This window comes from Amblyomma maculatum, chromosome 3, assembly GCF_055883805.1.
Source record: "Amblyomma maculatum isolate TAMU_Amacu chromosome 3, ASM5588380v1, whole genome shotgun sequence".
NCBI classification, from domain to species: Eukaryota; Metazoa; Arthropoda; class Arachnida; order Ixodida; family Ixodidae; genus Amblyomma; species Amblyomma maculatum.
Genome location: NC_139346.1, coordinates 1456285 through 1480258, shown reverse-complemented (window position 1 = coordinate 1480258; position 23974 = coordinate 1456285). Strand labels below are relative to the sequence as shown.

The following is a 23974-nucleotide window of genomic DNA, read 5'->3' as shown; positions in this document are numbered from 1 at the left end:
GGTGAATATGCTAGGTGCCATTAGGACCGTTCGCTCTGTTTGGGTCACTAGTTCAACATCCAGCTGCGCTGTCTCCCACTTCCCTCGGGCAGAAGTTGGGAAGAAATGAACAGAGAGGCCGCTACATGGGGGCCCATAACGGAAAGGTATGCAGAGAGGAAAAGTAGTCTTTGCGCTCACGCTCGAAGACACGACGGAGTTTGTTCACGTCGCTGCTTCGCACGGAAGGCTCTTCTTCTTTTGTAAAAGAATATTATAAGCTGCATACACCAATGACCCCATGGTACGCCGACTGCACCCATCGCCTGGAGGCAACGCAGCTTTGAAACAAGCGTCTTGTTTGGAAGGGAGGCGTATCGTTCAGAGAACAAACTCTGCCAGGCTTAAGGATGTAAGGCCCTCGTCCTTGATGGGAGCCCATAAAAGTGACAATTAGTCTGTACAGGCGTGCTGAGTGGGTCTTGGTGACGATTTCAACCCTGGATGCCAACAATGGTGAGAGACGGCTGCGTTTAACGGATGTCTGGGAGGGTGTGTAACAGTGACGGATAAGATGCGGAGCAAGACGGTGCGGTTCAGCTCTTCTGATGGTGTCTGCAATGGTGCCGACTCGGACGCCGATATTGTCCTGTAAAAGGATCCACCAAGGGCACAAGCATTGTGCAACGGTCGCACACGTGGGACTCCATTATGATGCGTTTTACTTTGTTTTCTTTTTCTTTCCTAGGAGAAAGAGAGTTCGTGTAACACTGCGAAAGCATGGGGCGTGGCATGTGACCTAGTGAGCCAATCATTTCAAGTTTCATTCTCTAAATTCTGTTTGTTGTGAAACGAATTTGTGGTCCCTTTTGCATTGTTTGTTTTAGGGAGAGGGAGATGAACCTTGTGGAAATGGAAAAACATGCCAAGGTGTTTGTGAACCAATCATGTGTGAGATTGTTGTGTTTGGGTGATGAAAAATGTGCGCTAGGTTCCAAAGGTGGTAAAACCGGGCCCACGGCCTGGAGAATTTGTTCTGAGCTAAATTTTGATCCCTTTCCTTTTTGGCTATGTCGAAGAGTTTAGCGAGTTCCATGTTATCATGCTTGTTGTTTCACCTGTTGTAAATATGTACATATATCCATATCCATACCATCAATCCGGTGATAGAAAAATGCTCGGAATATAACCAGCCCTTATACATAGTATTCATTGATTACGAAAAAGCATTTGACTCAGTTGAAACCTCGGCGGTGATGCAGGCATTGCGAAATCAGGGGGTAGACGAGCCGTACGTGAAAGTGCTGGAAGATATTTATAGTGGCTGCACAGCAACCATAGTTCTGTATAAAGAAAGTAACAAAATTCCCATAAAGAAAGGTTTTAGGCAAGGAGACACAATCTCTCCAGTACTATTCACGGCTTGTTTAGAGGGAGTATTCAGAAACTTGGAATGGCAGCAGTTAGGGATAAGGTTAGATGGAGAATACCTCAGTAATCTGCGATTTGCTGATGACATTGCCTTGCTAAGCAACTCGGGGGATGAACTGCAAATAATGATTGATGACCTAGACAGGAAAAGTAGAAAGGTAGGCTTGAAAATCAATATGCCGAAGACTAAGGTAATGTTCAACAGCAGTTTGCATTAGGTAGCGAAATACTGGAAGTAGTGGATGAATATGTCTACCTAGGACAGGTAGTAACCGCAGATCCGGACCATGAAAAGGAAATAACAAGAAGAATAAGATTGGGATGGAGGGCATTTGGCAAGCACTCGCAGATTAGGACTAGCAGCTTACCGGTATCGCTCAAGAGGAAAGCATACAACAGTTGCATCTTGCCTGTACTCACCTATGGGGCTGAAACGTGGAGGCTAACCAAGAGAGTTCTACTTAAGTTGAGGACAACCCAGAGGGCTATGGAACAAAAAATGGTAGGGGTAACATTAAGAGATAGGAAGCGTGCAGAGTGGGTCAGAGAAATAACTCAAGTTACCGACATTCTAGTAGAAATTAAGAAGAAATAGACATGGGCAGGACTTGTAGTGCGAAGAGAGGATAACCGATGATCGCTGAAGGTAACAAACTGGATTCCAAGGGAAGGAAAGCGTAGCAGGGGGCGGCAGAAAGTTAGGTGGGCGAATGAGATTAAGAAGTTCGCAGGGGTCAAGTGGATGCAGCTTGCACAGAACCGGGTTAAGTGGAGAAATATGGGAGAGGCCTTCGCCCTGCAGTGGGTATAATCAGGCTGACGATGATGATGAAATATGTACATTCCTGTATAAAGTTTTCAGTTAATTTTCCCCTCAAGAGTAAAGTTGTTACCAGTTATCATCGCCAACCATTTCAGACAGTGTGGCACCCACGGAAGGGGTTGGGTGCCAAAGAACATTATTCATAGCGAGGCAAGAGCCTTTCATTCACTATATGTATCCGCCCACATTCAAATAAAGTATCAACAGCCCCTGGAATAATTTCTGTCCCGAAACAATATTTGCATGCTCTATATGTGAGGCAAACAGATTACACTAGCCTGGCCTAAGACACCCTCCAGCGTTTTCAGTCTGCGGGAGTGTCGATGAAGGACTTCAGTTTAGCCTGCCCATTTTTTGTGTTTGAAAAGTGATGTTTTTAGAACCCCTCTTCTCACTCGGCTGTGCACACGCAAATGTGGCGACTTTTGACAGCGTCGTTCCTTACGCCGTTTTTCAGTGTCCAAGTCTTTCTAAATCAGGTTGCACCCGAAGCAACATGGACACAGCAGCATGCACCCTCGCCCGGAGATCCCGCGAATGATGTCATCACGGTCCAGACCAATCACGGGCAATTGAGGCGTTTTCTTGAAGCCTAGAGATGTCAGTTTGCCGTTTTTATTATTTATTATTTATTTTTATTAGTTACAAATACTGCTGCCTCTCTTGTTAGAGACGTAGCAGGAGTGGGGTATACAGCATTTCAATACAATATCAGGTAACATGATTAGGCAGTTCTTTCTGAAATTGGTTAGTTGGCAGTAAACGCAGAGAACCATCTAAGTTATTCCACAATTCAGTCGTCTGTGGAAAAAAAGAAAACTTAAAGCAATCTAAAAATGGAGTGAAAGGAACTATGTTCAGTGGGTTGAGCCCATCAGGTAACCCGTGCTGTGGGTGCGATCAATGTGATAGGCGTTTCAATGTTAGGTGATCCGCGTATAATTTTATGCAGCATGATTAGGCGGTCACACATGCGACAGAACGACAGTGGCTCCGCGCTTGAGATGATGGTGAAAACATGCTGTCGTAGCGGCTGTAAATGAATCTGATGGCCTCTCTTTGAACAGATTCTATTTTAGTGATGTCGTTTATAAAATGAGGCGACCACACTGGGGATGCATACTCAAGAATGGGTCTGATAAGTGTTTTATAAGCGGTCAGCTTGCATTGTTTAGTGGCGTGTTTTAGAGTGCGTTTCAGGCATCCAAGTCTTCGCAGCGCCTTGGAGCAGATACGATCGATATGATTATGCCAGCTGAGGTTAATCGTAAAAGTAATGCCTAGGTATTTGAATTCGTTAACGTGGGTTAATTGTACCCCTGACTGCTATACATGAATTTGAGAGGCTGCTTCTTGATAGTAAAGGACATTGCAACAGTTTTATTGAAATTGACGTTCATCTGCCATGTGTTACTCCAGTCTGAAAACGATGAAAAGAGGTTATTGAGCACTTCTTGATCATGACGAGTACAAATGTTAGAGTAGAGGACGCAGTCATCTGCACTTATAACGAACCTGAGCGTCACGCGGCGTCCGTTCATTATATCCCGAAGTTCGTAGTAACTGGACCACAAACTAAAAAAGAGAAAAAAGAAAAGTTGGCGGTCAAAACACGAAATTTATTTCTTAGCAAAAAAGTGTGATGCTCGTCTGTTTCTGCAGGGCAGTTGCGATGAGGGCGGTCTCCAGTTTATTTAAAGCACTAGCGTGCTCTTCGCCAAGTCCCTTGGCATAGACAAGTTGTCTGAGGCCCTCTATATAGCCCATTGCTACAGATGTGCTTACGGATGCTGGCTCAGACGTTTCATCTTCATCTGATTCTTCCGCGTCGCTCTCGGCCCACACTTCAGAAACGATGCCTTCGTTCGTGCACGGTTCCGCAATATCCGCGCCTTCATCCGCAGAAATAAAATCCTGCCAACCAATGCCAGGGCCTCCCATGTCGGAGTCGACGACGCGCTGCCACAAATCGCCGCCGGAATCATCATCTTCGGAGGCATCAAGCCCGACGTCCGGTACTGCGTCGACGAAGCCGGCCTTGCGGAAACAGTTTCGCACGCAAGCGGTCGTCACCTCCTCCCAGGCCGCCTTCACCATCTCAAGGGCTGAATACAATGAAACTCGGAGCGGCAAGTTAGTGGCCGGACGGTCAACGGCGATTGAGTGGATTGAGTGGACACGGCAGCACTGCCGTGATGATGTCACCTCAAGCACCTTTGTTTGTGCAGGTTTGCGCATCGCTCCTGATCCTAGTCTCCGACACACCGACAGTTATAAAGGCCGTCGGACAGCAGCAATCTTATTCCCCAGCTGCGATCAACGAAACGCTGTGGCGGCTTCCTGGATTTATCGCCGATGCCTCTCGCCGTGCACCAAGTATGGACGATCGTCGCCCCGTGGAAAACGTCCTCTGCGCACCTTCGATGAGCACAGTGACGTCACACCACCAACATACGTCACGGAGCCTGCCGGCTATAAATCAGCTGCCCCGACCAACGTTCACCAGTGGACACTGCAGCACTGCCGTGATGATGTCACCTCAAGCACCTTTGTTTGTGCAGGTTTGCGCATCGCTCCTGATCCTAGTCTCCGACACACCGACAGTTATAAAGGCCGTCGGACAGCAGCAATCTTATTCCCCAGCTGCGATCAACGAAACGCTGTGGCGGCTTCCTGGATTTATCGCCGATGCCTCTCGCCGTGCACCAAGTATGGACGATCGTCGCCCCGTGGAAAACGTCCTCTGCGCACCTTCGATGAGCACAGTGACGTCACACCACCAACATATATACGTCACGGAGCCTGCCGGCTATAAATCAGCTGCCCCGACCAACGTTCACCAGTGGACACTGCAGCACTGCCGTGATGATGTCACCTCAAGCACCTTTGTTTGTGCAGGTTTGCGCATCGCTCCTGATCCTAGTCTCTGACACACCGACAGTTATAAAGGCAGTCGGACAGCAGCAATCTTATTCCCCAGCTGCGATCAACGAAACGCTGTGGCGGCTTCCTGGATTTGTTGCCGATGCCTCTCGCCGTGCACCAAGTATGGACGATCATCGCCTCGTGGAAAACGTCCTCTGCGCACCTTCGATGAGCACAGTGACGTCACTCCACCAACATATGTCACGGAGCCTGCCGGCTATAAATCTGCTGCCCCGACCAACGTTCACCAGTGGACACGGCAGCACTGCTGTGATGATGTCACCTCAAGCACCTTTGTTTGTGCAGGTTAGTGCAAAAAGATACGGTTTTCGTAGCGATCACCTCTGTCTAGTTGTGCTGCCGTGTCCACAAGTACTGTTTGATTGTGTCAACGACTGTCTTTCATTGGTATGCATGCTGCTGAAGCTTTCAGGGGATGTAGAGGAAAACCCTGGGCCTGTTTCAGAAGCTATCCTAAATGAAATTCTCAAAACTCAAAAAGAAATATTGGCCACAGTTATTCAAGAAAAGCAAACATCGTCTGAGGCAGGTATAGTGAAAATGCAAACAAGACTCGATTCCATCGAAGCGAAGCTCGTGGTCCTAGAGGAATCCCAAATAAGGCTATCTAATATTGAGACTACTGTGAGTGATTGCCAGGCAGAAATCGCTGCACTAGCTAAACAACTTGATGGCTTGGAAAATCAGTCCCGGCGGAACAACCTGATTGTAAGAGGTATACTGGAAGAAGAAAATGAAAACGAAGAAACATTGCTGAAAAAAGTAAACGACGAAGTTTATGAGGTAAAACTCGGAGAGAAGCTAAGTACCATTTAGAAAATACACCGTCTTGGTAAGTTGTCTCCGGGAAAGCATCGCCCGGTTATCCTTAGGATTGGTGATTTTAGGGAAAAAAACTAAGATTATGAATAATTGCTAAAAGCTTAAAGGAGGGCAAATAAGCATTTCAGAGGACTATTCTAAAAGAGTGCATGATATACGGAAGAACCTCTGGAATTCCACTGTAGACGAAAGAAAAAATGGGGCCAAGGTTAAGATGGTATTCGATAAGATGAAGGTGAACAAAATCCTTTACGCCTGGGACGAAACTACGAAACAAAGGTACAAATGTCATACCTCTTCTGGGAGTAGCGATTGACGCAGGAACACAGGAACAAAACCGTTCAAAGTCATAAATGTTAATGCCAGAAGCATATTAAATAAAATTGTCGAATTGGAAAGCATAATCATAGAATATGAACCAGACATAGTAGTAGTCACCGAAATATGGCTGCATAGGGATATACTCGACATTGAAGTTACTCCTCCTAGCTATAAAATAGTGAGAAAGGACCGAGAAGACAGAGGTGGGGGAGTTGCATTAATTATCAAGGACAACATAGCATTTTCTGTACTTCCAGATGTAAATGGCGTAGAAGCACTATGGGTCAAAATAAAACTAGATAAACAAACAGTCTTCATCGGGGGTGTTTACAGGGCCCCAAATGCTCCGGTAGATGTTTTGGTAAATCTGCGAACATTTATGGACTCCTACCTGCCTCACGATAGTAGGATGCTATTATTGGGAGATTTCAACCTACCCGGCATTGACTGGTGTTCGAAATTACCTGGAACACGAGAAGTGCTTAGTTGTGAGCAGTTACTTGATCTGGCTTTTTGTCATAATTTAGTTCAAGTTGTATCTGATTACACAAGGATATGTGCTACAACATCATCTATACTGGATTTGATTTTTGTTTCTGAACGTATACAAACCTCTCTCTGTGAATGTGAGATCTTGGATGGCTTGTCCGATCATAGGATGGTTTTGTTATCCTTAAAGGCATCACCAGATTCCACAGGTACTTTGTCGAAAAAACATTTCTTTAATTTTCATGACGCTGATGATGCTGCTGTGATTGACTGCCTCGATTATTCATATGAAGATTTTGTGCAGCTGTATGACTCTGATGCTAGTACTGACCAACTATTGGAATTCTTTTCGGAATTAGCAGAGCGGTTCCTTAATCAGTTTGTTCCTAAGAAATTTAAGAGCACCAATAAAACGAGTCCCTGGAGAGACATTCTTCATCTCAAACGAAGAATTAAACGTAAACGTAAGGCTTTCTCACACAACCCAAACCCCGAAAATAAACTTTGTATTCGCCGCATGAGCCAGGATTTAAAGAGACTTCTTAAGGAATCAAAAGACAGATTCTATAATGTGACGCTCACGAAATTTCTTCGCGAGTCACCTGGTAAATTTTGGCGCTATATAAATCCGTCAAAGGTTCTGCACCATGCTGAGACCGAGGAGAACGCCCATAAACGTGCCGAAGATTTTAATTTATATTTTTCATCTGTTTACATACGTGATAATGGTGTACTGCCTCCTTTTAATGCTGAAACTGAAAGGCCTCCTATTACTGACTCACAAATTGATGAGCAAGGTGTTCTAAATCTGCTATTACATATTGACATCAAGAAAAGCCAAGGTCCAGATCGTATCCCTAACGAGTTCTTATATAGGTACGCTGAATGGGTATCTAAATACTTGACCAAAATATTTCAGTCTTCTTTTACTAGCGGATGCTTCCCAACTGACTGGAAGCGAGCAAAAGTTATACCAGTCCATAAAAGCGGAAATAATTCTGTTACCAATTATCGCCCAATCTCGCTCACTAGTACAGTTTCGAAGTTGCTTGAACATATCATATCTAAACACCTGCTCAACTATCTCGACCAGCATGATATCCTGTATTATCGCCAGCATGGCTTCCGAAAGGGACTGTCCACAACTACCCAACTGATAGAAATAGTTCATGACCTCGCAGAAGCAATAAATTCACGTGGTCAAACAGACATTATATACCTTGACTTTGCGAAAGCATTTGATAAAGTTTCACACCAAAAATTGTTATATAAGGTTAATGCGGTCTTTAAAAATCAAACACTCACACAGTGGTTTTCCGCGTATATATCCTCTCGTGAACAGTATTTATTTGTTAGAGGTTGTGAATCTAGCATTCTTCCTGTTGCTTCTGGTGTGCCGCAGGGTACCGTTTTAGACCCAATCCTCTTTCTCATCTTCATTAATGATTTGCAAAGTAGCATTGATGTTCCAATAAGACTGTTTGCTGACGACTGCGTGATGTACAGTGGCGTAAATACGATTGATGATCAGATTAAATTAAATTTAAACCTACAAAGAATAGTCAATTGGTGTAACGACTGGCTGGCAGATGGAGTTAAGGTGGCGGTCCCACTCCAGCGGTGAAGAGACGACATTTTTGGCGATATTCATACGCCTACTGCGCCTCACTAGTTTAGTTTATAAATGTGACTTTAATATATTTGTAAAGTTTATTTCCTCTCCTTTCTAATGGTGCATTTGGTTTATAAATAGCTGCAACGATGTCTAAGCTGTAAAGGAAAACACAAAGGTAAGAAACGGCTTTTCAGCTCTACTTGTCTCGGGAAAAGCAAAATTGTGCAAAACCTTTTGCACCTAGAAAAAAACCGTTCGAGATGTCTTGAGATTAGATGTTAATGAGCAAAGTTAAGCATTTTTATTACTGTGTATCGCATAGTTTATTAGCCACGCGCCTGTGAAAAGTGTATAAAACAGGTAATTATACATACAATAACTTTCAAAATACACATTCTGCGGCGGTGATTTTTTGCGCAGTTGGAGGTCGTACATAGTTCACTTTTTCCTGAAAATATCATCTGTCTGCTTCATTTAGTGTAAAAGTTATTTGTGATCAAACTTTGTGTTTTTTGTAAAATTGCTAAAAGTAAATGCTAAACTGTTCAAGTAATAAGCTTTTATCTGCGCTGACATTTCGCATGGAAAAACTTTACACCTCGCTGTCAGAGGATAAGCATCGGTTTTGTTCTACGACTCTCGAGGAATGTGCACTGTCAGGATGATTTCAGCTAATTGTTTCATGGTTCACTTGAAGCGCGCGAGCTCTTCATGAAATATTTGAAGCATGATTGAAATGCTCCATGGCTTGTATGTTTCTGGCGAATATAACTTAAAGGTTCGGGCTTTCGTTCCTTTATTCAACCGGTAACAATTATCAACTACAAAGTGTACAAAAAGCAAATAATAGTGGGATAACAGAGCCACGAGTGATAAATGTAGTAGGTAGCGCCATCAATGCACTTTCATGTGCACTAAAATGTCGCAGTTCAGAAAAATTACAAGGATGGCGCCACAAACACCCTGAATCGAGGGGTATTTACGAGAGGGTATTTTGCTTCTACATTTTCCTTCTGCCCTTTCCTTTCCATCGGGCGAGAGAGGTAAACGAGTCGAGTCGAGTGGTCGGGTAGAACTGAGGTGCAGGTGCTTCGCGCACTCAGGTGCTTCGCACATGCGCAGTAGCGCTACTTGAAAATGGTCCCTTGACAAATGTACACTTTCTTTCTTTGAGATTTATTTATCGCCTCGAATTAAGTGTGTCATACTGTTTGTGCGCCGAAACGTTGCCAGCTAGGGCTCTCGCGCTACTTACTTACTCTAATTACTCAGCAAGATATAATCATGCCGAAGACTTTGTTTTGTAGTCTTGTAGCGCCCCTCGCGCCGCGCTTTTATCACAAACAACGGCACGGCGCTGGACAAAGAAGAATCTGGCACTAAGCGTCTCAGTGCAAGCACCGAAAAAAAAAAAAAAACGTTCGAACTCGAACGCTGTCGGAGCTGGTTATTCCTCGTCTTAGCTCCACCACAAAGCTATCTTCAGATGTTCGCGGTGTTAGCATATATTGTGAGGGTGTAGAATTTAGACTTTTTTTTTTCAGTGGCAAGAAAAATATGTTCCCCTTTCTACGATAAAATGAATAGTAGGGCACGGAACTATAACACTGCATAAATTAATATATTATAATTTCAAAGAGCGTCTCCCTAGGAGAAATTGCACGAATACTTGTACCCTCTGCCACTTTACTGGTACAGATAAAATGTTTCGACAGTCTGCCAAGTACAACTTGAAAACCTGAACATGCACAAGCATGCCTCTTCAACCTTCCCACTGAAGTTCCTATATAGCGCAAGCAGTGCAGGCTCCAAAGAAAAGGAGAAAAAATAATATAGTGAGCGGCCGAAGATAATCACCAGCGTGTCAGTCATGTTTTTTTATTCCGAATGTTGTGTTCCGGTGATGATAGTAAAGGTAACATGCCGCAGTAGCTGCCGAGGATGTTTTCGGTGAATGGGCAAGTAGGAAACAGCGATGTGAAGCTTCTCCAATACAAAAATGTGATGTTGAATCGGGTTTTGCCACTGCATTTCCGTCATTCCCCTCACTAAAAATTAAAAAGAAAAAATGATGAGGCACAACGCTGCTGAACCGAATGTCGAGCTTTCGCTAAAATGAGAGAAACCACTGTAATCAAGAGTTCGACGAAATGCAGTCTGATCAGGTGGTGGCATAAAAAAATATACAGGGTCACTGACCAAGTCAAAGTTTCATGAAAACGTACTATCGTTTCGAAAGCCCTACAGCTTCGTTGTTCACAATGGAGAAACCAGACAAAAAGCATTCGTTTATATCTTCTTCAAATACTTTGACTTGATCAGTGGCCCTATTATATATATTTTTTTTTATGAGAGAAAACACTGAATTGGTTTCCCGTTTGATGCTTTTATTTGCACTTATTTTATTTATTTTATACGTACATGACGCCCCGTCCTCTTCCCAGCTAATTCCGCTTCGTGAAGGGGGATATACCGCGGATTGTCCGTAGCATTACGGCGTCTAGGGTAAACCGTTGATGCATTCGGCAGGGAAGCTGGTTCGGCGTTCATTTTGCTATAATGGTATACCTGGCTAGCATCGCCCGCTACTGCGCTTTGCCGCTGTGGCCGGGGGCGTGGAGCGTTCGGTCTAGTTTGCCCGGGCACAATGAAGACGGTGATGTTGCTATGGTGATGGCACTGTTTACGATTCTTAGAAAAACGCGCCACTCGCGCAAGTGAGCAACAGAGCTAACGCTCTAAAAGCCCGTCGGCAGGCAGAGCGTTTCCAAAAGAATGGGGCCATTATCTCGAGTAAGGTAGATACCGTGTCACCCAGGCATCTACTGACATGCCGTCTCAACGCCCAATTTGTTGACTTTATATTTGAACCTTGTTTTGAAGCAACTCGACTTCCTGTGCTCTGAAAGGTATCCGATCATGTTAGCAAAAGTGACATAGAAGCACGTGAGAATTTCGAAGCATCCAAAGAACGTGCTTCTGTTTGACCAAATGAAGCAAAACCGCTGTACTGCATTGGTATGGAAAAATTCACAAATTATAGCACATGCCAAATTTGACCGAACGCGATCTGATCGATGCGTGTAATCGTTTGGCATTTGCAGGAAAATATTTGGTAAGCATGGGCACTCTTGCATGGAGTAAAAATTGGGCTCTGATTATTATGTTGCAAATGTGTGAATGTACAAGTGCCACATCACGAAATTATTTACTACCAACACATGAAGCCGAAAGGCGGGCTCAACACTAAAGTATACTTGTTGCATACGTGTGTGTGCCCTGTGAAATGAGTACAATAAAGTCAGGCTGCAAGCTAATAGTGAACAGTAGTCCATCCAATATATTGGTTCAGAAAGCGCAAGCATCATCACGGGAAGCTGCAGCAGGACAGGTCAGCGTCTTCCATAGCATGCTACTTTTCACATCAGATTTCAGTGTCGAGTGAAATTTTGCAGGAGAAAAATGTTTCTAGGAGATTGATGGTTAAAATTTTATTCTAATTGCCTGAAAATACTGTTCCTTTAATTGCACACACACACACACACACACACACACGCGCGCGCGCAAACGTACGCGCGAGCAAATAAATAAAATGAAGACTGGAGCATCCAATTGGGAGTGGGGAAGAGGCCGCCATAAGCGCCTACAAAACTGTCCCCGTTAGGTCCTTTCTTCTGGCAACCTTCCTTTACAACCCCTTCTCCCCTTCCCCCATTTCCCACATAGTTTAGTGTGAATGCCGAAGAGAACATGAATACATACCGGCCTCCTGCGCGATACATAGCCTCTTGGTGGATTTCACATCTATTTCGGAATATCGATTCATCTCAAATGAAAAAAAAATGGCAATCATTCACTTATTTGCACATTGTAACTTACCAGCTCTAGTTTCCAAGATTGGACAAGCACGAACAAAAAACAAACAAGGGTGACTGTTGGCTGAAGTTCAGCTAATTATAGCTACATTATCATAATTGTAATCATGTTTGATAAAGCAAATTTCTGGTGACCGCAAGAGCTGACAGCTTCCACTACAGTCAAGGAGTGTTCCGATCCCTACTATATCTATGGCATCAACAATAGGGAGGTTTAGAATATGGTACCCCTACCGCTTAGGGGGACAGGGTAATAGCGCAGGTGACAGTAGGAGCACAATTCTCTATTATAGTGCGCACGCTCCGCTATTACTCTATCACACTTACGGATAGGGTCGCCGTATTCTAAAGCTCGCTAATGATCACTCGATTGCACGGCCCAAAAGACGAGGATCAAAAGAACACAAGACAGGCGGCGAATTCAACTATGGTTCACTGACGAAGTGTGCAGAAATAATGTCATTCGCTTTTCCTTTTCACTCGTACTCAGATTGCACTGTGAAATCATGTTGACACCCTGTTTTATTTGTGTTCAGTCAAGCTAGCCTACTGCAGTCCAGTCCGACCCCCTCACGCTCGGCGGGTAGGAGCAATCGGGTTCGTGGCTCTACAGCGGAAACTATACTTCGTCTCACAAGATATCTGCAGCACTGGGAAAGGCAGAGGAGCCCCTTCAATTGTGCTCCTAAGTGCCTCCCGCCTGTGCGCACTATAATAGACAATTGTGCTCCTACTGTCACCCCCGCCAATTTGGGGGGCAGGGGGGCGAGAGGCGCTTAGAAGCACAATTGTCTATTGTACACGTGATCCTGGTTGGACCAGCTGGGGTCCCTCTGCCTTTCGCTGTGCTGCAAAAATCTTGTGAAACGAAGTATAGGCAAGAGAGGGAAGGCTCTTGTCCAATTGTCGGCGCGTATTGTTCGAAGTAGTGGTGCGGTGGGTTGAAGAGGGGAGTTCAATCCCTCCCCTTCTCTGCCTGGACACTGCTGTGGAGCCGCAAAAACCTTTGAAAGTCCGCGTAGCAACACAAGAAAAGCGTTCAGGCAGCTCAAGTCGAGAGGGCTGGGTGGCTGGGTACTCAATTCCTTATGGATGGATGGATGGAATATAGGAGCGTCCCCTTTGAAACGGGGTGGTAGCAGTAGCTATCATGCTCATTTTTCTCCATATATCTTAATTATTGATTTAGAATGGTTAACTAAACCATCATTCAATTTATTAAATTTTGCTCCTACATTACTAAAATTATGTCACTTCTCTGCTTTTAAGCCACCAATCTTCCAGCCGTTTTTTGCTAGTTTCCACCGCCGGTTTATTCACCTGGCCATTGTTATCTCTAAACCCCAGAGCTTCAGGAACAGTGATTGCGCCTGCATCAACTTCCGGATGGATACCATTGCTTTAACAGGAGCTGTTGGCGGGCTAGTTGGTGAATGTCTACTGTAGTCATGGTGAAATTGCGCAACAAACATGACACAAAAGTAAGAGGGACACGTAGCACGGGACGAGGGACGTGCGCTCGTCCCGTGCTACGTGTCCCTCATACTTTTGTGTTTGTGTTTGTTGCGCAATTTCACCACGATACCATTGCATTCGAGTATAATATGGTCAATTGTTTCACTGGAGTTTCCACATACAGCACATGCGTCATCTCCATTGTTAAATTTCTTTTTGTAGCTGTGTGTTCTAAGGCACCCTGATCTAGCTTCAAAAAGTAGGGCACTGCCTCTTGAGTTATCAAAGAAATCTTCCTTCCTGATCTGCATTTTCCACTTTCGGTATAATTCCACACTCTGTTTCTTTTCCATCGAATTTATCCAATTTTTACCTTCTGTGTTTTTCACCTGCTGCTTAATGCTCTTTATTTCTCCGTCCTTGTTACTAGCATACTTACTAGTTAGTTTCCTAGTTTTTTTCCTCCATTGTGAGTCAATGCTTTTTAGGTACAGGTATTTAAATACTTTAGCTGCCCATCTGTTACTGTCCAATTTCCTCAGGCGTTCCTCATATATTATTTTACTCTGAGCTTCCCGTACTTCGAAAGATGCCCAGCCCATATCTCCCTGTACCGCCTCATTTGTAGTTTTGCCGTGGGCACCTAGTGCTAATCGTCCAACGGATCTCTGATTTGTTTCTGATGTCGACTGTACCTCTGGTTTTAGGCACAAAACCGCATTTCCGAAATAAGTCCGAGCACCATAATTCCTTTCCAAATACCCCTCAATACCTCATACCTATTGTATCCCCACAATGCCTTATGCTTCATTATCCCGACATTCCTTCGCCCTTTGGCCTTAAGTGATTGCTCATGCTTTCCATTGTATGCCAATCCTTCGTTTATCCGTACCCCCAAATATTTATATTCTGCTACTCTAGGTATTTCAAGACTTTGTATTTTAAGACCCTGATCAGTTGAGCCGTTGAAAATCATCAGACCCGACTTAACTGCGCTGAAACTGAAGCCTAGAGCGTCCCCTTCGTCTCCGCAATACTTAACTAGAGTTTGCAATTCTTCCAGACTCTTAGCTAGCAGCACAATATCATCTGCATACATCAAACCGGGGAGGCGCTGCTCTACCGCATACATCAAACCGGGGAGGCGCTGCTCTACCGCCTTTCCACCTAATCTATATGACAGGTTAAAACCTAGGTTACTGTCTTGTATCCTCCGTTCCAGGTTTATCATATAAAGCATGAACAGCACCGGTGATAGAGGACAGCCTTGTCTTAATCCTTTGCATACTTTGACATTCTCCGTACTTCTTATCCCTTCCCATGTAATTTCTACTTTGTTATCCCGGTATATTTCCTGTAGAAACTCTATTATCTCATAACCGATACCTTCTTCTTTTAATATGTTCCACAGGAGTTCCCTGCTTACGTTGTCGTACGCCCCGTTTATGTCCAGGAAGGCCAAAAACAAAGGTCTATTTTCCACTCTAGATATTTCGATGCATTGGGTAAGCACGAACAGGCTATCATCTAAGCGCCTACCATTTCTAAAGCCGTTCTGAAGTTCTCCGAGTATCTCGTTACTTTCAACCCATGCTTGCACCTTTAATTTCACCGCCTGCACGGCTAACCTGTACATTACAGATGTTAAGGTAATCGGCCTGTAGGATTTTATGTGCATCCTTTCTCCTTTCCCTTTATAAATCAAATTCATTTTACTCTGCCGCCAGCTGTTCGGAATTTGCTTATTCGTTATGACTGTTTCCAAAGCTTTTAACAACGTTTCCTTACTTTTTGGACCGATTTCATTAATCAGCTTGATCGGAATTCTATCTATTCCTTTAGATGTGTTTTTAGGAATATTTTTTCTGCCTTTTTCCAGTTTAGATTGGTCAGTTCTAAGGTGGTTTGTATTCTGCTATCTTGTGTTGCTTCCTGATTTGCGGAGATTACCCTATCGTCGCTCTTAAATGGCTCGGCTATAACTGAGTCATGGATTAGTGGCGTAGCCTGGTGGCAGAATCTGAACTGCTTCCCAGATGGCGACCGTAGAACCGCCACCTTAAACTTAAAAAAGTCTGTGTTCATGTCAGTAACAAGGAAAAAGAATGTTCTTAATTTCAATTATCAAATAAATGGTTACATGCTCGAAAGAATTGATCAGTATAAATACCTAGGCTGAACTTTTACATCAGACCTACGATGTCATACCCACATTGAAAATGTCATCTCCAAAGCTTTTAAAACACTATGGTACCTGCGGCGCACAATGCACAGTGCTACCCCGGATGTAAAGTGCCTGGCTTACAAAACCCTAGTCAGACCAATTATCGAATATGCCAAAGTAGTATGAGATCCTCACACAGCAACTAACATTCACAAGCTAGATAGGATTCAGTGGCTCGCTGCAAGGTTTATATATAATAAATACCGCCGTAACCATTCTTCAACAGACCTCTGCCAACAAGCCCAACGTATTATCAATAATTATCTAAAAATTAATAAATCAGACTACTTTGAGATCAAAACTAATGAGACATCAAGGCATCGTCATAGTAGGTTCATTCCATTGCCGGCTGCAAAAAATAATTGCTTCAAGTTTAGTTATTTTCCGCGAACTTGTAAGGACTGGAACTCTCTTCCAGATTCTGCTGTTCAATCATCATCATTATATGAATTTGTATGCCATTTAGAAAATTTCATCTATGGCACTGCCACAGGGTGATGAGGTTCTATTGCTGTTGTGTAGGATAGCTGTTGTTCCGATTTCTGTGTAATTCATTTTTGTTTTGTTTGTGTGTGCATTCAGAGACAATTTTTGATTGACTATTGATTTTCATCGTGTTCTATATTGCTCATTTTTTTGTTTTGTATTTTCCACTCCTGTTGCAGCCCCTTATGGTGGCTGACAGTATTAATAAATGAAATGAAATGAGCAAGCGCTGCACAATGCGGCGCCTATACGATGCCTTAAAGGAGCGTATTATGCCCAAATCAAGAGGCTGCACTTTAGAAGTGGTATTGGGCGGCAGGAAAAGTACAGTCACTGCCGTCAGAGACGTTTGCACGTGGTGCACTGAGCAATTGTCGAGCAACAGCAGCACGGGCCTGCTTTGCCTCTGCATGTCGCGGTCAAACTCGCCCAGCCACTCTGCGACTAAATCCCGTGTCATCCAGGACTTTGTATTGTGCCTGTAGCGCACGGGTGCATGGTTCCGAAAGCAACGTGGCTTCTTGGATTTTCCGATTACAAACGGCATGCGCCGGTCGCTGCCATTCATATTAGTGCACAGAAGAACTGTAACGCGCACTTTACTGTGTTTACCGCCAGCGCATGACTCCCCTTTCATGGGGTGCGTCTTGTCTGGAAGCATCTGATAAAATAATGCAGTTTCATCTGCGTTATACACATCCTGCTCCGCGTAGCTTGCAATAATGGCTCGGTTTGTTGCAAGCAAATTGGCAACGTCCTGGTCACTTACCGAACGCGTCTCACCAACAATCGATTTAAAAACAATCCCATGCCGCACTTTGAACCGATGTAGCCAGCCATTGCCTGGGCAGAAGTCGGGAAAATCTAGTAGGAATGCAAAGTCTTTGGCTTTGCCCAGCATCATTGGTCCACTTATCGGAATGTTGCGAGCCCGTGCGTCGACTAACCACTTCAGCAGCGCATCCTCTACGTCCGCATAGGTGGCCTTCCGCAGGCGCTTTCTGTCCGCTGTGTTGGCGTCGGAGCTGGTGATCTTTTCCTTATCCTTCAGAATTGTCGAGATTGTTGATTTCGACACGTTGTACTTCTTCACCAGCTCGCAATTTTTAGCACCTTGAGACAGTTCAGTCACAATTGCTCGCTTCGTTGCCATGACCAGCGCTTTTCGTTTCGTGACCGCTGCAGGCAGGCAATTCCCGTCCACCATCCCGAATTATACGACTCAGGCCCGACAGACGAAGCGCTCACACCACACACACGAAAATGACAACAAAACGCCGCAACTGACGGAGCACGTGCGCACATGCGACAATCACGCGAGGCAAGTGAGGAAGTGCTTAAGGAATCGATTATGGAATGGAACGGAACGGACACACAGCGGGGCATGGTATGACCAGTAGGTCGTGGGTATGACCAAGACCGACTGAAATACAGACCTGCACAAAAAACAGGGTCCTATGGGACCTCGTGCGCAAACTTTCGTTACCTTTCTCGTCGTTGAGGGCGCTCGGTTGACCTGTTCGTCTGTCATTTTCATCATCATCAAATCACAAATTAATATAAACAAACTGTACCCAAATTAAAAAAAAAAAGATCTTTGCCCAGGTTATACTTCTAAAATTTTGCCTTTTTGTATTTTAGCGGACAGTGTTTATTTTTACGATGTTTTTCTCTCGCTAGAAGACATACCGCGATTCCGCTTTGTGCGACGGCACTGCAGTTACTCACTGCACATGCGCAGAACAGGTGCTTGAGCCTTGAGCATTACAGCGTGGACAGATAAATAAACTATAACGACGAAGAAAAATGACAGACCTAATAGACCCTTCTTATTAACAGGTTTACAGTAGCGCCAGGTTAACCGTAGTGTTCGTTCCCTAGCGGCGAAGGCTATGAACTAGAAGGTGCGCGCTGGAGCAGTGCTATCTGTGCAGGTCTGTATTTCAGTCGGTCTTGGGTATGACAAGCGTTTAGGGGTAGCTCAGCTGGAAATGCTGATTGGCCCAAAATTTGTGACGTCATATATGACGTCACAAACAACGTCATGGGTCACGTGAAATTTTATGATGTCATGTCCGGATGTAGGGCGCTCGTGTTTTCCCTAGACTGTCCCTGGATTCCCCATGCTTTTCAGAGCGCCCGGGCGCGACCCGGCGGCATGGCCGGCGGTGGCGGCGGTGCGCCGCAAGCAAACGGCAGCTGCCCAGCCGATGGCCGTCGGCGGAGAGGCACGAGGCCTAGCTTGCATGCAGTGCGGACACCGTGGAAACGGCAGCGACGTCAAATAACATATGCACGCTTCGAGCCGCGAAGAGGTTTCCAAACCAGCTTGTCACACCACACGAATTGCCGGGGAATTCACAGTTTAATTGCTTTTTCTTTATCTAGATCTGTGAGACCTTTCGGCGACAAAAACAATCGAGGTTCGCCAAAGCAGTGTGACTTGTTCGTAGGCCGGCCAGGCGAATTTTCCAGTGACAACTGCACACCATGTTTGCAGTGATTCCGCTCTTCTGCACATTTCCTATATTTGCAGAATGTTTCCTTGCAAAATAGCTTTCTCGGTGCGACGTCTTTCAGGCGCGCAGGCTGTCGGCAACGGTCGTCCGTCCCGTTGCCACGCGTCCCGATATAATTCGGTCTTTTTCTAAGCGAAATAGTTCATTATGAATTGTTTTAACCAGAAATGCGCTCGATGACCGCTCTTATTGGCTAAAAAGGGCCTAATTTCCTCACTCCAAACTAATGCGCCGGCGAATGCATATGATGCCGGCCGGCAACACCGCGGCGCCGGCGCTATTATAAGCACATCCTAGCTGCAATAGCTAGCTAGTCGATGACTGTAGGGGGCAAAAAAAAAAAAAGCTTTGAAGACAAAGGGAATAGAGATACGTACTAGGTCATTCGACTCTACAAATTTTTTTAGGTCAGAATTGTGATGCTGGGAGTGATATGTTGATTAGGAAAAAAAAAAAACTAAATAAGCTGTAGTATTAAAGGATGGCCTCTCACTGTTTTGGTTACCCTGTTGTTAAAAACAATTAGGTGCCTAATGAATATCCTATTCTCATTTGGGCTATGATTATTATAGAACTATGTAAGTAATTTCACATTGATCAGGGCTTGTTTTAGATTAAGTTTAATAAAGCAAATCCCCATCTTGCACTTAGAGCATAATGCCTTCATACCTCAAATAAAGTTGATGGACCATATCATAAAGTCGCAATTAATACAACCGGATTTCAGAACATTCAGGATTTCAGGCTAACAAGAAGAAATGTTGTACATTGTTATTAAGGAGGTCATGTTATATATGGGTAACTATAGGAGCATTATAAGATGCACGACCTACTGTATAATGGGCGACCTGCGCGTGCGCCGCCTCCCCAGCGCCGGAGGTTTGCTTTTGCTTGTGCGGTTTTTTTTAGTTCTCTAAAGCGTCACTGTCGAGAGTGGCGCTGTAACTCACCCCCACGACGAGACGCGTCGACCGGCTACGGAGCGCGAAGATTGAACACGTGTGGGCCGTCGATATACGGGCTGGAGTGGCCGCAAAGCTCGGTGCCGGCGAGTTCATTTTAAGTAGGCACTAAATAACTTAACCGGAGGCAGTTTTGACGTGCCCTGTGCCTGTGGGTGGCGGCGGATGCCTACGCGTTTGCGGCATCATTACGCGCACTATGGTCTACTGTTGCGTGCCGCTCTGCAAGTCGAGCGGGCGAACATCGACAGGGACCTAACAGAGGTACGAAATCAGTGGCTCAAGAACATCTCGCGGCAAGCCAAACTTAAGCTATGAAGCTGCACCAGCTTTTAAACATGCTTATAAGATCGCCTTACTCGAGCATTCCGGGCGACGGCGTCCGTTGTGATAGCGAGATCATTTTAGAAGGAAAGAGTTGCGATCATCAGCTGATGAGTTTCCGTTGCCTTCAGTGATGTCCGGAAAATAGATCTCTGTTATGGCACTACTTGCCTTTCAGTGTCAGGGAAACAGCCCCGGATTCCAAGCGACAGGAGCACAGTGTGTAGCCTGCATTTTAAGCAGGAGGACCAACAATTTTGCGAACGTAAAAGTGGCATATTTATACGTGCAGCTCATTAAGCATGATACTTATCGCCAAATAACCGCTGCGAACCCAACACGAGGAAGCCAGGCGGCAACATCAGGATACCAGACAAGATATTTTAACCCAAGCAGATAAACTAATAGAAACGGAAAAAGAAATCGAAACGGAAGGCAGGAACTCTTAGCAAAAGCAGTGTGGACCATTTGTAGCAACAGCAGAGCAAGACATGAGAAGCAAACCAGTCCAGACCATAAAAAAACGAAGGAAAAAAAAACCAAACGAGAAAGCAATTGTAGCAAAAGCAGAGTAAAAAAGGTGAAGCAAAAGCAGTCAGAAACCTAAAACAACCTAAACCAACAACAAAAGACGAACGTAGCAAAAGCAGAGTCAAGCAAAAGAAGCAAAAGCAGTCAGAAACCTAAAACAACCTAAACCAACAACAAAAGACGAACGTAGCAAAAGCAGAGTCAAGCAAAAGAAGCAAAAGCAGTCAGAAACCTAAACCAATAACAAAAGATGATCTTAGCAAAAGCAGAGTCAAACAAAAGACGCAAAATCGGTCAAACCTAAAACAACAACAGCAAAAGACGCTCGTAGCAAAGGCAGAGTCAAACGACACCTAACCAAACAACAGAAGGCCGCTAAAAAATTCAGGGCTTAAAAGTCGTACAGTACACAATTACCGTGACGTTATGTGGTTAGGTGTGCTGTTAATTCATTTCTTCGTTCGTTTGACTCTGCCTTTGCTACGATCGTTTTTGTTGTTGTCTTTAGGTTTCTGACTGCTTTTGCTTCCCTTTTTGACGATGTATATATATTGCTTTTGCAACGATTTTTTTTTTAAGTTTTCTGACTGCTTTGCTTCATTTGTTTGACTGCTTGAGCTACGAGTGTTCTTGTTGGTTTAGGTTTCTGACTGTTTTTGCTTCTTTTGTTTGACTTGCTACGATCGATCGTCCTTTTTTTAGGGGGGGTTTTCGTTATTTAAGTTTTTGTCTGCATTCTTTTGCTTCTTTTTTGTTTGACTCTGCTTTTGCTACGATCGTCTTTAGTTGGTGGTGGTTTAGTTTTCTGACTGCTTTTGCTATGTTCGTCTTTTGTTGTCGGTTTAGGGCTTTTTAGGCTTCTGACTGCTTTTGTTTCACCTTTTTGACTCAGCTTTTGCTACGATTGTTCTCTATTTTTTTTTCGTTTTTTTTTAGGGTCCGGACTGCTTTGCTTCTCATGTCTTACTCTGCTGTTGCTACGAGTGGTCCACACTGCTTTTTGCTAAAAGTTGGCCTGCCTTCCGTTTCGAATTTTTTTCCGTTTCTGTTAGTTTATCTGCGGGGATACAGATATCTGTTTGGTATCCTGACGTTGCCACCTGGCTTTCACGTGTGTTGGGTTCGCAGCGATTATTAGGCGATGAGTCTCGTGCTTGAGCTGTACGTATATGCCACTTTTCCGTTCAATAAATTGTTGGTAGTGTGCGTATGTGGCGTCCCTTTCTTAGCTAGAATAGCAGCTTGGGCATGTTGGTTATGCATCTTGAGGATAACAGCGCGGAACACAGGACGGGAGCAATCTCCTCTAATCCCGTCCTCTAATCTTGTGCTCCCGTCCTGTGTTCCGCGCTGTTATCCTCAAGGTCCCTTTCTTGTCCAGTGTGTTGCGCCGCTGTTCATTTTCACTACAGTTATTGTTCACAAGCTTATTATGCGCATGACAAGAAACGGAAGGGGGAAACGCCGAGCACGCATATTCGGCAAATATTTAATTGCACAGCCTGCCTGCGCAGATATCAAATACGGAGGAACGAACGTGCACGGGAGGGAGACTGGCAGTCTGCTCCAACTGGGCTACTACGCACACCAACTGAAGAAACGCAACCGCGTCCGTCGAAAGGACGCTGCTTCGAAGATGTTTCCGGGGCTCTTACTCCCAATATTGCCACTCTCATTTCACTGGCCCACGCCTTTATCTTGCCGCAGCTATCTCTCAAGAGAAATAATGGTTCCGCAAATCCTCCCGCGGAACTCTGCGCCGCTCGCTTGCAGGCACAGCCGGAGCGCGTGAGACGCTGCTCTGGGGGTGAGCTTTGGCGTCATCTACCGGCTGTTTCGGTCCCTACTCAGCGGTCACGTGGTATTTCTTCGGCCGCGCGCTCCCGTAGAGAGTGGCGCGATGCGCAGGTCGCCCGTTATACAGTAGGTCGTGATAAGATGTGTACTTTTTAAGTAGTACAGAACTGTGCGTAGCCTTTAGAAAACATGAAAATATTGCAGCGTATATCACATGAAGAGTAATGGCATTGTATGTTTTGTAAGTGTCAGCATATATGTTTGCTGTCAAATTGAGATCCATGTGATGCATGCAACTTTTAATGACTTAGTGCTTGTTCTAATGCAACGCATGGACCATTTCAGCTTGTCATGCCTTCGCATGTCTAATATGTAATAAATAGCGTCTTACGTCTTCTGCATTTCTTTCACGGCAACAAGTTTTGCATCCGTCATATGTGTCAATTGTGATTTTTAACTGACCTGTAGCCTGAAACAGACTGCTGACTGCCATCACAAATTTGTTTGTTATATATTCAAACACTGCATTTATTTTTGTTCATAAAAACATTGAAATGCTTTAATAACTTTCATTGCCTTGAGTAAATGTTTGTCATTCGTTACATTGATTGCTTTCAGTCCAGAAATTCTTTACATTCTTATTTGGCTATACCTTACACTTATAAACACATTTAAAGTTATATATGTGCTACACTATTTTTCCTTCCATTTAAAATCTCTTTCACACAACCTCAGAGTTTAAAGACAATTTTTTATCAAACAGCACTTGTGAATATATCTAAGTGGACACTTTTTTAATGTAATGAAGAATAAATTAATGTGGTCCACCATTTCAGTTTGCAAAAGAGAAAGGTAGCATGCACTATAGCCAATTTTTAACAAAATTTTTTGAGCATATGCCACATTTTATGCAACTAATATGTGAACAGCAAAAAAAAAAAAACACCTTTCTTATAAATTACTAAGGTGCAAGGATGAGTAAAACGAGTATTTGCTGAATTTCGGGCTGTCCAGACATTGTGGGATTGCTTTTCAGGATATAAAAAGGCATTTTTTTAGCATAAAGGAGGGGTTAGAAACCTTGCTGTCCCTATAGGGGTGTGAGGACTGCACTGGGTGCAGTGCTCAGGAAAGTGTGGCTGGGAATGGGGGGGGGAGAGGGTGGTAATGCAAAGAGTGCAGTTAGAGAAATATATGCAAGGTAATTCACATGCTGCAATACTGTGGGCCTTAAGTTCTTTTCCTCAAGAGAATGCTTTCTCTCTTTTGTTGCTGCAAGAGAAGATTATTGTTAAAATGAGAGATACAAGTCAGTCCATCATGAAATCAAACCTGACGACCCCCACTATCACTCCACTGCTGAAGACCACTTTGA

General features: G+C 44.3%; 1 protein-coding gene and 1 pseudogene across 4 annotated transcripts in view; both read left to right on the top strand.

Annotated features, from left to right (window-relative positions):
- Positions 1–23974, top strand: part of LOC146194092 (tRNA pseudouridine synthase-like 1) — a 168484-nt gene that overhangs the window by 78713 nt on the left and 65797 nt on the right. The window lies entirely within an intron of this gene.
- Positions 5189–6417, top strand: LOC146194093 (uncharacterized; annotated as a pseudogene).